Source organism: Rutidosis leptorrhynchoides, chromosome 8 (assembly GCF_046630445.1).
Source record: "Rutidosis leptorrhynchoides isolate AG116_Rl617_1_P2 chromosome 8, CSIRO_AGI_Rlap_v1, whole genome shotgun sequence".
NCBI lineage: Eukaryota > Viridiplantae > Streptophyta > Magnoliopsida > Asterales > Asteraceae > Rutidosis > Rutidosis leptorrhynchoides.
Genome location: NC_092340.1, coordinates 348,665,273 through 348,683,741, shown reverse-complemented (window position 1 = coordinate 348,683,741; position 18,469 = coordinate 348,665,273).

Sequence of the window (18,469 nt, the reverse complement as noted above, 5' to 3'; positions counted from 1 at the left end):
ATAAACATGCTTTAAAGTGTCAACCAAAAGGTTGGTGAGTTCATTAGTTTATCATAATCATTTATTTCCATCATTTTAATAGACCACAAGAATTTCATTTCCAGTTCTCATAAATATACTTCCTATGCATAGAGACAAAAATAATCATTCATATGGTGAACACCTGGTAACCGACATTAACTAGATACATATAAGAATATCCCCTATCATTCCGGGATCCTCCTTCGGACATGATATAAATTTCGAAGTACTAAAGCATCCTGTACTTTGGATGGGGTTTGTTAGGCCCAATAGATCTATCTTTAGGATTCGCGTCAATTAGGGTGTCTGTTCCCTAATTCTTAGATTACCAGACTTTAATAAAAAGGGGCATATTCGATTTCGATAATTCAACCATAGAATGTAGTTTCAATTACTTGTGTCTATTTCGTCAAACATTTATAAAAGCGCATGTATTCTCAGTCCCAAAAATATAAAGGGTAAAAAGGTAAATGAAACTCACCATACTATATTTCGTAGTAAAAATACATATAACGTCATTGAACAAGTGCAAGGTTGGCCTCGGATTCACGAACCTAAATTAATTATATATATTTATGTGTTGGTCAATATTTGTCTAACAAATTAGTTCAAGTCATAGTGTACCACAATCCTAATGCTCGAGACTAACATGCAAAAGTCAACAAAAGTAAATTTGACTCAAAATAATTTCCAAAAATCTATACATGATTAATATATAGTTTAAATATCGTCGTTTTATATTTTTAAATATTTTTAAAAGATTTATTAGAGTAAATAATATAATTTATTTATTAATAAATAAAATTTTATATTATATTTATATAATAAAATATACTTTTATATATATTAAGTAATAAAATTTATAGGGTTCATTTAATATTATAAAGATAATATGATAGGTATTATTAAAGTAAGTTATTACACGTAGTAAAATATGTTTGTATCAAATATTTATTTGATAAAATAATATCTATAATGATAGTAAGTAAAAGTTGTATTATTTTGTAATAATAATTATTATTATAAAAATATCAATATTTATAATTACTAAGATGACATTATGATAAAACGATAATTCTAATTATAATAACTTTAATATTTACGATAATTTTTAATATTATCTTTAAAATAATAATTCTATTTAAAATAATAATAATAATAACGATATTTTATAGTAACAATGACATTTCTATTAAAATGATAATTTTTGATAAAATGATAGTTTTAATACTAACGATAATTTTAATAATAATAGTAATGATAAAAATAATAAGAACAATAATTTTATCTAAATTAATATCTTATAATATTTTAATTTCTTCATGATACTCTTACCCATTATTTCCTAATCGTTTCGTTTAATAGATTTTAATCGTCTTTTATATCGTGTTCGTAATAATGATAATAATAGTAATCAAAATAATTAGGTGTTACAAATATTTGTTTTAATTACTCTAATATTAATAATGATAGTTACTATAACATTATTAACGATAATACTAATAATTATCTTAATGATAATATAGTAATAATAATAATAACAATAACAATAACTATTTTTAAATAATGATATATATATATATTAATAATGATAATAATAATAATAATAATAATACCAATAATACTAATAATAATAATAATTGGATAATAATAATAATACTAATTATAACTTTAACGATAATAACGATAGTAATAATAAAAAAAATTAACAATTTTTAATGATAAATCCTTTTATTGATAAAGATAATAATAATAATAAGATAAAACTAGAACGACGATAATAACGACGATAATAATAATCATTTTTAATAATAATACAAAAATTCGATGGACTATAACTTCAAATCCGTTCATCGAAATCATTCGATATCTAAATGAAAAGTTCTTAATTTTTTGCTAGCTTTCCAACGACATTCATATCTTATACCTTATCTCAGTCGCATATATAACTAATTCATGATTCAACATAACCTAACTAAAGGCAATATCAAAAGTACAAACATGCATAATCCTATATACTCGAGCACTAGTCAGGGATACACTATTAGTATGTAAAAGTTAAATTATGAGTACTCACGTATCAATATTGAGATTCAATATTGCAGGAAAGGTACGTAGACGCAACGGAGATGATAAACACTATATTGACCTCACGAGCATACCCATGAACCTACCCAATCACCTCCATAGCTATAACCCATAATTTCCTTAATCCAATCCCACTCGAAAAACAATTTCGAAATCACTCGGACAGCACTCCGACGTAATATTTTATGTATACTAATAATGTCTTGAAATAATACGAAGTAAATATATATAAGTAAATCGATTGAGAGAGTTTAGAGAAAAATATTTTCAAGTTTCTATGAAATAATGAAACCTATTGAATTCTATTTATAATAGATTTTTGAATTATTAAAGTGAATTATTAAAGTATGAATTATTAAAGTGAATTATTAAAGTATGAATTATTAAAGTGAATTATTAAAGTATGAATTATTAAAGTGAATTATTAAAGTATGAATTATTAAAGTGAATTATTAAAGTATGAATTATTAAAGTGAATTATTAAAGTTAAAGTAAAGTAAAAATAAAGTAAAGGTAAAGTTTAAGTATAGTAAAAGTATAAAACTATGTACGTATAATACGCGTATAAATATATATAATATTAATTTAAATCGTTATATATATTTAATAAAATAAAATATAAATATCATTATCTTTATCATACTGGTTAAGTAATGAGTTGTCAAAAGTGGTTCTAGATATTTATAAAAGTTATATACGTTTTAATAATAAAGTTCTTTTTAAACTGAAAGCGTTTTTGTACGTTTGAAACTAAATCAAATAGATAATTTTGTTTTCCAAAACTAAATATATTTTTAAGAATTATTTTGTTTAAAGGTTAAAATAATGGAAATCGTTATATCATAAAATGTTTTAGAAAAGTAGAATCATATATATTCATAATAGGATTCAAGTTTTTAAATTACAGTTTGTTGGTGAAGCATGGGATAAAGTTCAAAGGTTAAATAAACGTATGAAATCATCTTAATGAAAAATGTCGAGTTACTTAACTTGTCGATATCCAACATCTAAGTTATTTACACTTCACGTTCTTACTTATAAATCACTTTACCATTTTCCGAATGTTGTCAAAAAGAATAGATTTCTTAAATCACAGTGGACCTCATAACATAGACCCGTAATCATATCATAATGTATCTGATAAATCAATCATTTGATATTATCTTCTAATTCCATCGATAAACATATTGAAACAAATACGTTCATGTAAAGTATTATACGTTTAATACTTTATTAATATTCTCAAGTTATAATATATATATATATACATATATGTACATATTTATTTACATATAACGGTTCGTGAATCGTCGGAATTTGGTCAAGGTTATAATGAATGTATGAACACAATTTAAAATTCTTGAGATTTAACTTAACAAACTTTGCTTATCGTGTCGGAATAATATAAAGATAAAGTTTAGATTTGGTTGGAAATTTCCGGGTTGTCACAGTACCTACCCGTTAAAGAAATTTCGTCCCGAAATTTGAGTGGAAAGGTCGTGAATGATAATAAGTATGTTTTCATGATGCATACAGGCTGAAAATTAGAGTTTTATCATCAGCGAATAATTTGGTTAAACAATTCATTTATATGAAGAGTATGAATGAAGCTAACATAGAAGAGTGAAATGAGTAAGTGTAGATTCATCTTATCATTTGACGTAGATATGATTGATTTCCAGATTTCAAGGAATTTGAAGAAAATCTTTGTAATAAGATTTGATTCTCTGGTAACAAAAGGAATTAGGATCCTCTTTAAATGCGATCGTCCATTTTAATTGTTCTGTCGGAGATTTTCTTATAAATTCACTTCCTTCGTTTTCTTACAACTCACACCTTCTGTTGATGCATTTTATGCAAGTCCCTAGACATCTACCCACGTCCATTGTAGGTACAATAGTTTACAGGCCACCATGATCGTTCGTTATTATCCTATCCGTGTTTGTATGTGGTTACAGCAACTGCAGGAACGAGATTTGGATGTTTGACTATGTTAGACTTAGTCAGACATCCGAGTGAAGCCTCACTCGTACGACTGACAGGCTCATACGCACGGTTGATGCTGAGCTAAGTCACAATTACAACCTAAATGAGAAGACACGAGTGAGTGATCACCCGTATGGCTGATGAAGCCAACTCGTATGTGTGATGGATGAATCGTACGGGTGAGTCAACAGCAGGGGTATATAAAGTCTTATGTTCTTCATTTTAGGTTAAGCTTCTCATTTGTTACACACACTCAGATCTGGTGAGCTCCTCCGATTCTCTCTCAACCCAAATCACCCAGGTGGTGAATAATAGCTCTAGGTGTTGATCTAATCACACTCGATTTAGTTGTGGTATGACTAAATTAATCCCAAAAAGCTTAACCTATTCACTAGAGGGTTTGATTCACTTATGCCGTCATTGTGTGAGTTAAATATGTTGATTTCTAAGTTCCTAGTCATGTTTCATCACCTTCTATTCTTTCCCCCTCAACTCATATTTTAAAGTATTCATCAATATGCTCCATCCAGTTCTGATTCTCGATATACTTATAACTTTCATATCGGTCATTCTTCTTTTTCATCTACCGCCGGAAGAATCTATTTACTTCTACTATACTCTTGGGTTTATAGTGTTTCTAGTTCTCCCGTGTCTTTATATTGCTATATGCATCGATATATATGGTTTATAATTTTTGGTTTGTCGTTGGGCTTTATATCTTCCCTTATATTTCAAAGTCTCTGTTTCTATCTTCTATAATCATTGTCATCCACAGTTAATGCTCTCTTTTATTTGCTGCAATTTATACCCCAATTTCTATTTCGGAGTTTTGTCCTTTCGTTTCTTCTTCTTGCGATTAAGCACCGCTTGTAATGGTCCAGAATTCACAGATATGAATTTTGGAATGAACATTGTTAATGTTCTAGGAAGGAAATTGTGATGGCACGATCTTGACTTGTCAAATTACTAGAATACCTTGGAAAAGGCCGAATCATCAAGAAATATTTTCTTGATATTTTAGAGGTTAAATAGAATACAAGAGTCGTATAACATGGCACATGATGATGTTATGATCTATGAATCATCACGTTCCATTTAGAAACTCAGCATGAATTACTGTAATATAATCACGTTGATCAAGTGTCATTATATTATACTAACTCATGCTTCAGTTTCCAACACTACTTAAAAAACATTCATATTTTAAACTCAAAGGTTTACAGAGTATAGGAACTAAACAGTTTCCTTTTTGATGTAATACAGATAGCGCAAAGATTTAAATGATTCCAGATAAGAATAGTTATGGAAATATCTTCAGAAATATGGAGGATATTTATAATGAAAGATACGATGATATCTTAAAATTTCTAATATCAGAGGATGATGAAGAATATTGTCTGTAAGGGTTTAGTGTCAGGAGCAAGGTATTCGTTAATGACTTCAGCAGATACTGAATCATTTGGATTCTTTGAAGGCAGGTTCAGTCTTTGTGATTTGTCCACAGCCTCCTTCATACTTTGCTCAATCCGTTTTCCAGTTCCAAAACTTCTCTATTTCTGAGCTTTGTTAATACACTAATCTTTATCATCAAACTTTTTACTGCTAAGGTCGTTTACAGTTTTTGTTGCTTCATCAGCATTTCGAGAACTAGTTCGCAGTTCAGAGTGTTTTTCAGAAACTTCACATTCGAAGTATGTAAGCCTTGGAAATAGACGTTATGTATAACTGTTGGCGTCAACATGCTGTGAGATTTCAAAATACTGATTGCTAATTCCCTATGATTCGTATGGCAATTCTCGTTACAAGAGGCAGATGAGTAAATGATGAGGTTTCGATAAATATAAAGATTCTTAAGAATGCCCAAGATCAGTGAAGTTGTTGGTAAGTTTATTGCTAATGTGGTGGAATATGAAAGGTTCTCCGGTAACAAAAGGGTAATCACATATATCAAAATTATGATAAGGCTACTTCGAATGAAAAAATCGAAGTTGTCTTGCTGGAGCTGTGATATAATTTGCTACTTTGCAAAGGAATTGCAAGGTTATTTTTACTAATAAATGCCAAAAGATCTGACACAGATATGTGTTGAATTATGACTTTGGTTTCAAGAGCTTTTTAAGTACATAACTGTAGGTAATATGTGATTGGATCATCATCTCGATTGCTCATTATTTGAAGTGTCTTCAGAGATTTTCGAAGGGTTTGAACACAGATTGTAATCGTTTGTATACATTTGATGTTCTAACACACTTTTGAAGTCAAAGTATAGCTTTGAAAGATGTAGGAATCTAAAAGTGATGGTACCGGTTATATCTCGAATTGAATTCTGAGATTTTAAAATCAGAATATGTAATTGGGTTTGAATGAGTATGGTTGTTTTGATTTCTATGAAAGAATGTATATTATTGTGAAAGTAGGAAGTATAATTGATAATTTGCTTAATCTGATTCGAAGAATGTAACATATTAATTGTGAATTTATATATATCTCTCGGGTATTACCTACCCGTTAAAAAATGTTCACAATTAATATTTTGTACATAAGAATTTTATTACAGTCTTTATAAAAATATATATGTATATATTCTCCTCAGATGTAACATAGATTTTAATGAGTTAATACTAAATTAAACTCATTCGATCTACGGTTGGAACTAAAATTGAATAATTCCTTGAAGGCTTTAGAGGTTACATAAGTATTTCTTCAATAATATTGAAATTATGAATCAATACTTCGTTATTTGTTGAGATGTGATGTTGGTTTTCGTTAAATTCTTGTGAACTTCGCAAAGTACGAATGATGTTATCTGAAAAGTTTCGGTTACATCAATGATGAAGTGTAAAATCAAATATATACTTGATTTATTAGGAATTGGAATTTGTTGAATTGAGACAGAGATTGCAGTTAATGATGGTTAAGTCGCGGGCGAGGGACGTACATTATTGCATATTTGTAATATGAATTAACCGAGTAGTTAAGATTCACATACAATAACTTAGCACGGAAAGATTTATTTTTTATTTAAAAAAAAAAAAATATATATATATATATATATATATATATATATATATATAATTTCTTCAGAGGGAATGAGTTAATTCTTCATAACTTGTTGATACAATATACACGTTATTGATTCGTAATGATGTCCACAGTGATTCTTGAACTGACGGAGTTTGTGATGTTATAGGTGTTGTTGATTCTGATGTTGACTGTACTGACGATGCTGGTGACGTTAACGGTACTGTTGATGCTGTTGGTAAAACAAGTTTAACTTGTTAATCACACACCATTTTTGTCAGGGTTTCTACTCTTCCTTCTATCATTTTGGTTCGCTTAACTGATTTATGGTTAGGGCTAGATTAGATAATCTCTAAGACTTTAGAGATTATATAATCACCGCGGAATGTTTCTCCAATGAAGTTATGAATTAATACTTCGTCAGTTATTGTTGTTGGTACTCCTTGGTATCTATGGTGCATATGACGTTGATGCTCGTGGGACAGATTGTGAAGTTGAGGATTACGACGCGATTGTGGTTGGAGGTGGTAATGCTACTGTTGGCGTTGATGATGGTGGTACTGGTTATGTTGCTGATGCTGCTGCTGGTGTTTGTAATATCTGCACCATATTCTCCAAAGCCACTACCCGAGCGCGAAGCTCGTTGACTTCTTCTATTACACCGGGGTGATTGTCGGTTCGGACGAGCGGATAAATAAAATTTAAAATTTGATGTAATATATAATCGTGACGAGATACTCTGGAAATGAGCGAGAAAATGGTGTTTCGAACAGGTTCGCCGGTAAGTGCTTCAGGTTCTTCGCCAAGAGGGCAATGTGGTGGATGGAAAGGATCGCCTTCTTCTTGTTTCCAATGATTGAGGAGGCTACGAACCCATCCCCAATTCATCCAGAATAGGTGATGACTGATTGGTTGATCCATTCCGGTCACACTGCTTTCGGAGCTTGAGTGAGATTCCATTTCGGAATCCGAGTGACTTGAACTGATGACAAATTCCATTTTGTACGATTGGATAAAGGATTTTCGATATAAAATGATTTTTCGGCTATCGGGTGGTATTCTATTTACATAGGATATCTATATATAGAGATCAAAAGATTTCATAGATTACGGAGGAATTTGCGGGATATGTCAGGCAAAGTTTAAAGTAACAGATACGATAAGATATGATTTAGCAGATATGCTAAGATATGAATTTTTGTCTATACACTATTCTTGCAATCAATGCAGCAAGACGTGTCTTAGACTAAAAATGATAAGCAGGTAATTTTCTGAGGATGATAAGTAGTTAATTTTCGACACAAAATGATAAGCAAAACTTTTGACATGCAGACACGGTCGAAGTCCAGACTCACTAATGCATCCTATCGACTTATCAGTTAGACACACTAATGCAGACCTGGTTCGCTAAGACCACCGCTCTGATACCAACTGAAAGGACCCGTTCATATACATTATAAACGATTCACAATAGTTGATTACATTGCGAGGTATTTGACCTCTATATGATACATTTTACAAACATTGCATTCGTTTTTAAAAGACAATCTTTCTTTACATCAAAAATTGACAGGCATGCATACCATTTCATAATATCCACTATAAATTGATTTAATAATAATCTTTGATGAACTCAATGACTCGAATGCAACGTTCTTCGAAATATGCTATGAAAGACTCCAAGTAATATCTTTAAAATGAGCCAATGCACAGCGGAAGATTTCTTTAACACCTGAGAATAAACATGCTTTAAAGTGTCAACCAAAAGGTTGGTGAGTTCATTAGTTTATCATAATCATTTATTTCCATCATTTTAATAGACCACAAGAATTTCATTTCCAGTTCTCATAAATATACGTCCCATGCATAGAGACAAAAATAATCATTCATATGGTGAACACCTGGTAACCGACATTAACTATATACATATAAGAATATCCCCTATCATTCCGGGATCCTCCTTCGGACATGATATAAATTTCGAAGTACTAAAGCATCCGGTACTTTGGATGGGGTTTGTTAGGCCCAATAGATCTATCTTTAGGATTCGCGTCAATTAGGGTGTATGTTCCCTAATTCTTAGATTACCAGACTTTAATAAAAAGGGGCATATTCGATTTCGATAATTCAACCATAGAATGTAGTTTCAATTACTTGTGTCTATTTCGTCAAACATTTATAAAAGCGCATGTATTCTCAGTCCCAAAAATATAAAGGGTAAAAAGGTAAATGAAACTCACCATACTGTATTTCGTAGTAAAAATACATATAACGTCATTGAACAAGTGCAAGGTTGGCCTCGGATTCACGAACCTAAATTAATTATATATATTTATGTGTTGGTCAATATTTGTCTAACAAATTAGTTCAAGTCATAGTGTACCACAATCCTAATGCTCGAGACTAACATGCAAAAGTCAACAAAAGTAAATTTGACTCAAAATAATTTCCAAAAATCTATACATGATTAATATATAGTTTAAATATCGTCGTTTTATATTTTTAAATATTTTTAAAAGATTTATTAGAGTAAATAATATAATTTATTTATTAATAAATAAAATTTTATATTATATTTATATAATAAAATATACTTTTATATATATTAAGTAATAAAATTTATAGGGTTCATTTAATATTATAAAGATAATATGATAGGTATTATTAAAGTAAGTTACTACACGTAGTAAAATATGTTTGTATCAAATATTTATTTGATAAAATAATATCTATAATGATAGTAAGTAAAAGTTGTATTATTTTGTAATAATAATTATTATTATAAAAATATCAATATTTATAATTACTAAGATGACATTATGATAAAACGATAATTCTAATTATAATAACTTTAATATTTACGATAATTTTTAATATTATCTTTAAAATAATAATTCTATTTAATATAATAATAATAATAATGATATTTTATAGTAACAATGACATTTCTATTAAAATGATAATTTTTGTTAAAATGATAGTTTTAATACTAACGATAATTTTAATAATAATAGTAATGATAAAAATAATAAGAACAATAATTTTATCTAAATCAATATCTTATAATATTTTAATTTCTTCATGATACTCTTACCCATTATTTCCTAATCGTTTCATTTAATAGATTTTAATCGTCTTTTATATCGTGTTCGTAATAATGGTAATAATAGTAATCAAAATAATTAGGTGTTACAAATATTTGTTTTAATTACACTAATATTAATAATGATAGTTACTATAACATTATTAACGATAATACTAATAATTATCTTAATGATAATATAGTAATAATAATAATAACAATAACTATTTTTAAATAATGATATATATATATATATATATATTAATAATGATAATAATAATAATAATACCAATAATACTAATAATAATAATAATTGGATAATAATAATAATACTAATTATAACTTTAACGATAATAACGATAGTAATAATAAAAAAAATTAACAATTTTTAATGATAAATCCTTTTATTGATAAAGATAATAATAATAATAATAAGATAAAACTAGAACGACGATAATAACGACGATAATAATAATCATTTTTAATAATAATACAAAAATTCGATGGACTATAACTTCAAATCCGTTCATCGAAATCATTCGATATCTAAATGAAAAGTTCTTAATTTTTCGCTAGCTTTCCAACGACATGCATATCTTATACCTTATCTCAGTCGCATATATAACTAATTCAGGATTCAACATAACCTAACTAAAGGCAATATCAAAAGTACAAACATGCATAATCCTATATACTCGAGCACTAGTCAGGGATACACTATTAGTATGTAAAAGTTAAATTATGAGTACTCACGTATCAATATTGAGATTCAATATTGCAGGAAAGGTACGTAGACGCAACGGAGATGATAAACACTATATTGACCTCACGAGCATACCCATGAACCTACCCAATCACCTCCATAGCTATAACCCATAATTTCCTTAATCCAATCCCACTCGAAAAACAATTTCGAAATCACTCGGACAGCACTCCGACGTAATATTTTATGTATACTAATAATGTCTTGAAATAATACGGAGTAAATATATATATGTAAATCGATTGAGAGAGTTTAGAGAAAAATATTTTCAAGTTTCTATGAAATAATGAAACCTATTGAATTCTATTTATAATAAATTTTTGAATTATTAAAGTGAATTATTAAAGTATGAATTATTAAAGTGAATTATTAAAGTATGAATTATTAAAGTGAATTATTAAAGTATGAATTATTAAAGTGAATTATTAAAGTATGAATTATTAAAGTAAATTATTAAAGTATGAATTATTAAAGTGAATTATTAAAGTTAAAGTAAAGTAAAAATAAAGTAAAGGTAAAGGTTAAGTATAGTAAAAGTATAAAACTATGTACGTATAATACGCGTATAAATATATATAATATTAATTTAAATCGTTATATATATTTAATAAAATAAAATATAAATATCGTTATCTTTATCATACTGGTTAAGTAATGAGTTGTCAAAAGTGGTTCTAGATATTTATAAAAGTTATATACGTTTTAATAATAAAGTTCTTTTTAAACTGAAAGCGTTTTTGTACGTTTGAAACTAAATCAAATAGATAATTTTGTTTTCCAAAACTAAATATATTTTTAAGAATTATTTTGTTTAAAGGTTAAAATAATGGAAATCGTTATATCATAAAATGTTTTAGAAAAGTAGAATCATATATATTCATAATAGGATTCAAGTTTTTAAATTACAGTTTGTTGGTGAAGCATGGGATAAAGTTCAAAGGTTAAATAAACGTATGAAATCATCTTAATGAAAAATGTCGAGTTACTTAACTTGTCGATATCCAACATCTAAGTTATTTACACTTCACGTTCTTACTTATAAATCACTTTACCATTTTCCGAATGTTGTCAAAAAGAATAGATTTCTTAAATCACAGTGGACCTCATAACATAGACCCGTAATCATATCATAATGTATCTGATAAATCAATCATTTGATATTATCTTCTAATTCCATCGATAAACATATTGAAACAAATACGTTCATGTAAAGTATTATACGTTTAATACTTTATTAATATTCTCAAGTTATAATATATATATATACATATATGTACATATTTATTTACATATAACGGTTCGTGAATCGTCGGAATTTGGTCAAGGTTATAATGAATGTATGAACACAATTTAAAATTCTTGAGATTTAACTTAACAAACTTTGCTTATCGTGTCGGAATAATATAAAGATAAAGTTTAAATTTGGTTGGAAATTTCCGGGTTGTCACAATATGCGACGTTGATTAAATGTTAAGTATGGTTATCAAGTGCTCAACAACTTAGAATATTTTTATTAGAACGTTTATATATGAAATCTTGTGGTCTATATTTATAACGCTGCCGGCATTAAACATATATCTCACCAACTTTATGTTGACGTTTTAAGCATGTTTATTCTCAGGTGATAACTAAAAGCTTCCGCTGCAACATGTTGAATTTAAGCAAGATCTTGAGTATGCATATTTGTGTCAAAAATAAACTGCATATCGGAGGATTTGTAATGTAAAATATGTTGGAAGTCGTATTGTTATTATCACATGTAAAGTTTGTAAGTCTAAGATTATCGCTAAATGATAATCATTATTAAGTTGTTTAAACCTTGTATTTGTAATAAAAGCTATGGTTTGTATCGTAAAAACGAATGCAGTTTTTGAAAAATGTCGCATATAGAGGTCAATACCTCGCGATGAAATCATATGTTATTGTATTCGTCCTTATGGTTAAGGTCGGGTTATGACATGAAGTGTGTTGGTGATTGATAAAAGTAGTAGTGAGTTGAAGGATTTACATAACAAGTGAATTGATCAATTATACAGCGAATTGGGCTCTCGTTTCTCAATCAGACGAATGGGAACAGATGCTGTAATTAAAAATACATTATAATTGGATTCAATTGTTACCTAATGTGTACCAATGATAATGATATGCAACGAATTAGTGATTAAAGGTATCAATATAAAACTGCTCGATAGGTACAGGTAACCATTTCGTACGGTTTGATTGTGATACAAAGCAAATTCGCGTGATTTATGGATACCTGCTACAATTATCTGTTATTTAAACAATAACTTATTAAATAAAAAAATCTGATGGACATATATATATCTAACTGAATTTGCGAATATCCTAATTTATTTATATGTAATATTATTAATTAGTAAATATAAACATATTAAAAATATTAATACATTTAATATTAATGATAATAATTATCCTAGTAATCATTAATATTAATAATAATAATAACAAGTTGCATTATATTAATGATAATAATAATTTTTAATTATTTTAATAATTTTAGTAATAATGATAATGATAATACTAATAATAACATTGATAAAATAAATAATCATAATAACTTAAAATTATAATTCTTACTACTAATTATAATGATATAACCAGTTAAATGTATCAATTCTATATATTATATTAAATAATAATATACTAATACTAGTATTAATAGTAATATTAATATTAATAAAGAAAGTAAATATAATAATATTAATATAACATTTATTTTTCAACTTATATTTATATATATTAATATTACAATTTATTAATCATGTAATTATTTAATAATTATATAATACATATATATATGTATATAATACATATGTTAAATCTCTATATCTTACAATATAATAATAATTATTTATAAAAATTATATATATAGATTCATAATAATATTATATATCCATTTACATATGTTTATTGTAATAATAATAACTTAATTATTTTGTTTGTTATCTTACATTTTTAATTCTAATTGCATAATGTATACTTATTAATTTAAATTATTATATATACTCTTATGTATATATATATTCACATAATTATTTACACATTGGTTCGTGAATCGTCGGGAATGATCGAAGGTTAACTGAGTATATGAACATTGTTCCAAATTTTTCTAGACTCCACATTACATACTTTGCTTATCCTATCAAAATCATAGTAAGATTAAGTTTAAATTTGGTCGGAAACTTCCGGGTCGTCACATATTAACAATTCAAACGACATTTCTTAATTCTTAGGTGATCTACAGTGTAAAGCAAGATACTTTTTTTCTTTAATAAACCATGCCGTTTGACTTATTTATTCTCTTTCCTTTAAATTAGTTATACAATTTATTTCTTCTTCTTTTTTTTTTTTTTTTTTTGAAAAGCAAGAAAGTATACTAATTCAAATAAGAGTGTACAAGAATGGTCAGGCCTAAATTGAGCCCAACCCCATAATACAAAGAGTATCCATCACACTATAGGTTTGTGAGTGGACAACCCTATGAACAAAAACATGCACCCACAATTACAATATCAATAGCAATTTACAAGGACCTAAACTATGAAAGTGTTAGATATGTATTCGGATTATTCAACCACGTGAGCCAATCCAACTTTTTCTTCTTTAATCGGTGAGATATCTAATCAAAAGACTTGACTTTAATCTCATTCAACAAAACCGAGGTTGGCCAATATTTCCCACGAAAAATTTTATTGTTACGATTTTTCCATAGATAATACGCACATACCCATTCCGTTGCTTGCCAAATATTTTTCCCCAAGGAAGACATAGTCGCACCATTGTTCCCTTGAAGAGTCTCGGACACACTTAGATTAGAAAAATTTCCAAGATCCCACCATTGATACACCCGACACCATAGATCCATCGAGTATTTGCAAAAGATAATCGAGTGGTCCACCGTTTCCACGTCATCGTCACATAATGGACATCTTACACTATGGAGGTCAATTCCTTCTTTATCAAGCTCACTCCTAAACGGGATTCGTTTTTTGATTGCTCTCCAAACAAAGATTTCCACTTTTTTAGGAGCGAGATGATTACGAAGGGTTTCAGGGGTTGACCCGCTTAGTGCAATAAGTCCATCATCAATGAGAATCGAAAGAGACTTAACAGTAAAATTACCTGAAGAAGACAAACGCCACGACCAAGAGTCACTGCTGCTCCGATTAAGCTGTAATGACTCGAGGATAGCAACCAGCTGATTGAATTCAGTTCCTGTTCGGCCCACAGGCTCACGGGCCCAATTCCACAAAAAAATTCTTTCTGCTCCATTGATGCTGACCCGATCTTGTACACAGCAGCACTTTTCGACTTCAAGTCTGTAGAGACGAGGAAATTTTTCACGAAACTTGGAATCTCCAGCCCACTGTTCATCCCAAAAGAGAGTTGTCGATCCGTCTCCAATAGTCTTCGCAAAAGAATTCTTGAAAGGGATGCCCAAATCTTCAATCATGTTACCTGCTAAAAAAATGTTATACCAAAGGCCCGAAGCCGGAGAGTGAAAAGAATCACGCCCCAACTCCAAACCACCAAAAGAACCATGAATACTTTTAATGACCTTGACCCAAAGAGATTTGGTTTCGGTTTTAAACCTCCACCACCACTTTCCCAAGAGAGCCAAATTTTTACTTTTGAGTGACCCGAGGTTAAGACCCCCCTTTTCAAATGAGGAAATAACATTATCCCATTTGATCCAACACATTTTTTTCCCATGACCTGAACCACCCCAAAAGAAATTTCGTCTCACACACTCAAGTAGTTTTAAAACACACGGCGGGGCACGAAAAAGAGAGAAGTAATACAACGGTAGACTATTGAGGACCGATTTGATTAGCACAACTCTTCCTCCAAAAGACATCATTCGCATTTTCCAATCCGCAAGCCTGCATTTTATCTTTTCAATGACCGGTTCCCAATCTTTTAATTTATTCATTTTAGAACCAACCGGCAACCCGAGGTAGGTGAATGGAAATTTTCCTACTTGACAACCAATACGATTCGCCACATGACAAACATCATTGTAATCAACCCCAATCCCATAAACACAACTTTTTTGAAAGTTAACTCTTAAACCCGAAGCAAGTTCGAAACATTTTAGAAGATTCCGAAGACTATATGCATTTTCCCTACTCCATTGGCCTAAAAACAAAGTATCATTCGCATATTGGAGATGCGAAATGAGAATATTATCGTTACCAATCTCCACACCCTTAAAGAGTCCATGATCCGTAGCCGCTTTAGTTAGTATATTCAATCCTTCCGCCGAAATGATAAACAAAAAGGGTGATAACGGGTCGCCTTGCCTAACCCCTCGACTTAGTGAGAACTCCTTAGTGGGTGACCCATTAACAAGAATAGAAATCGAAGCCGAGCTTAAGCAAGCATGAATCTACTTTCTCCATTTTTCACCGAAACCCATACTTTTCATAACCTCAAGAAGAAAGTTCCAATTAAGACAATCAAAAGCCTTCTCAAAGTCAACCTTGAAGAGAATCCCTTTTTTCTTTTTCGCTTTTAAGAAATGAATACTTTCATTGACAATGAGTGCACCATCAAGTATGAATCTTTCCTTCAAGAATGCACTTTGCACAGGACCAATCAAGGATGGGATTATCTTGCGAAGGCGATTTGACAAATTTTTGGCAATTATTTTATAATAACTACCAATTAGACTAATTGGTCGAAAGTCTCCAAGACCAAGAGGGTCGGTTTTTTTTGGTACCAAGGTGACGAAAGAGGCGTTGCAACCCTTTGAGAATTCACACTTGTTCCAAAACCACTCAATTGCACTTACAAGATCGCATTTGATAACGTCCCAATATTTCTTGAAAAAACGCATATTAAAACCGTCCGGTCCCGGTGCCTTCGTGCTACCACAGTCTAAGATTGCGTCGTGAATTTCTTTTTCATCAAAAGGTAGTTCAAGGGCCGCTGCATCATCACAAGAAATCGAAGGATAGTGTAAATCCTCAAGGCTCGGTCGATCAACATCCGGTTCGCTGAATATTCTGTTGAAATGGTTGAAGGCAGCAGCCTTGATGTCAGTTGGGCTGTCGTTCCAAACATCATCAATAATTAACCCTCTGATATTACACTTACTATTTTTCCTTCGAATTATAGAGTGGAAGAATGGATAATGAATAATGTGTGACTTTTTTTAACTTACTCAATTTTTTAACTTAAAATTATTTTTTGACTTTATTTATAACAATTAATTCGATATATCTCCAAAAAAATTGATAATACTTTATATAATATAATTAGGCCGACAATTAGTTTGGTAAAACCCAATAGAAATATTGTAACTCTCTTTTATAAGCTTTAAAATATTTTCTTATGTTTAAACAAACGCATACAAATTTATAATCAAATTTTAAATATGCTTAACTTTATAAATGTTCTCAAAACTAACATTACAGAAAAATTTATGTTACAATAGAGATAACAAAAACTATTAAATATACCGAGTTGTCAAATGAAGCACACCACCCGAGTTTAATTTCTGGCTATGTCAAATTGTTCAAAAAGGGAGTGTGACTAGAGGGTGCGCGTAATGCGCAATTCACCAGGTACCAGGTCTCGCGCTTGGCGGACTTGATTACCCGAGATTTTACCTTCTATGGGGGCGCCAATATGCTCGTTCATATGAGTGTTTCCCCGCTTACCCAAAAAAAATTAAAAAAGGTACTCCACAAACACTATTAAACTTTCCTTTTTTATATACAAAAATTGTCGATCATACATGTAAAATATTATTATTTTTAAAAGGGTTTCGTTTCCCATAATAGAACAATCTGATTGGCTACAAATTACTTTTCACCCCGTTTGATAAGTAACCGGTCCCAAATTCAAAGCATTTTTTCATAATTTTTTGTTTTTTGTTTTTTGTTTTTTTGTTTTTTGTTTTAAATTTAGTCACATGGCGTGACTTTTAATTCGAACTTAGTTTGAATATGCTTTCTTTTTAAATTTTGCAGATCCTCGCATGAGTTCGTGTTTTTTTCCTGTAATTTCGAACATCAATATAATTATGTGTTTATTTTTTTGTAAGTTTAACTATTTTTTATAAGCACAATACGAGTAAAATATTTAAACAATATTTGTACCATGATAATTATCTCGTCCGGAGCAAGGTGTGAGTAACCATTAGCTAGTTTCTTACTAATAAGACTTTCCACATTTGACTAAATTTTCACATAAGTAGTACAGTACATTTTTAAAAGTCAAATTTACTTGTATTATTTAGGGAGATCACGTAGCTCATAGGGAAAGCCGGCTTTGCGTTTACGAGACTACTTTAACATAAAGGGAGATTTGATGATAACTAGTTGTGGAGCCCTCGCTTCGCGCCGGGGGCTCCATTTTGAATACGAGTTAAAAAAAAAAAGTCTTGATCTATTTTGTAAAAAAAAAAAAAAATTTCGACATCTAACATTGAAGGGTTGTTCCTTTTGTGAAAGTTGCTTCTTTTTGCGTTCCTTTTTTTT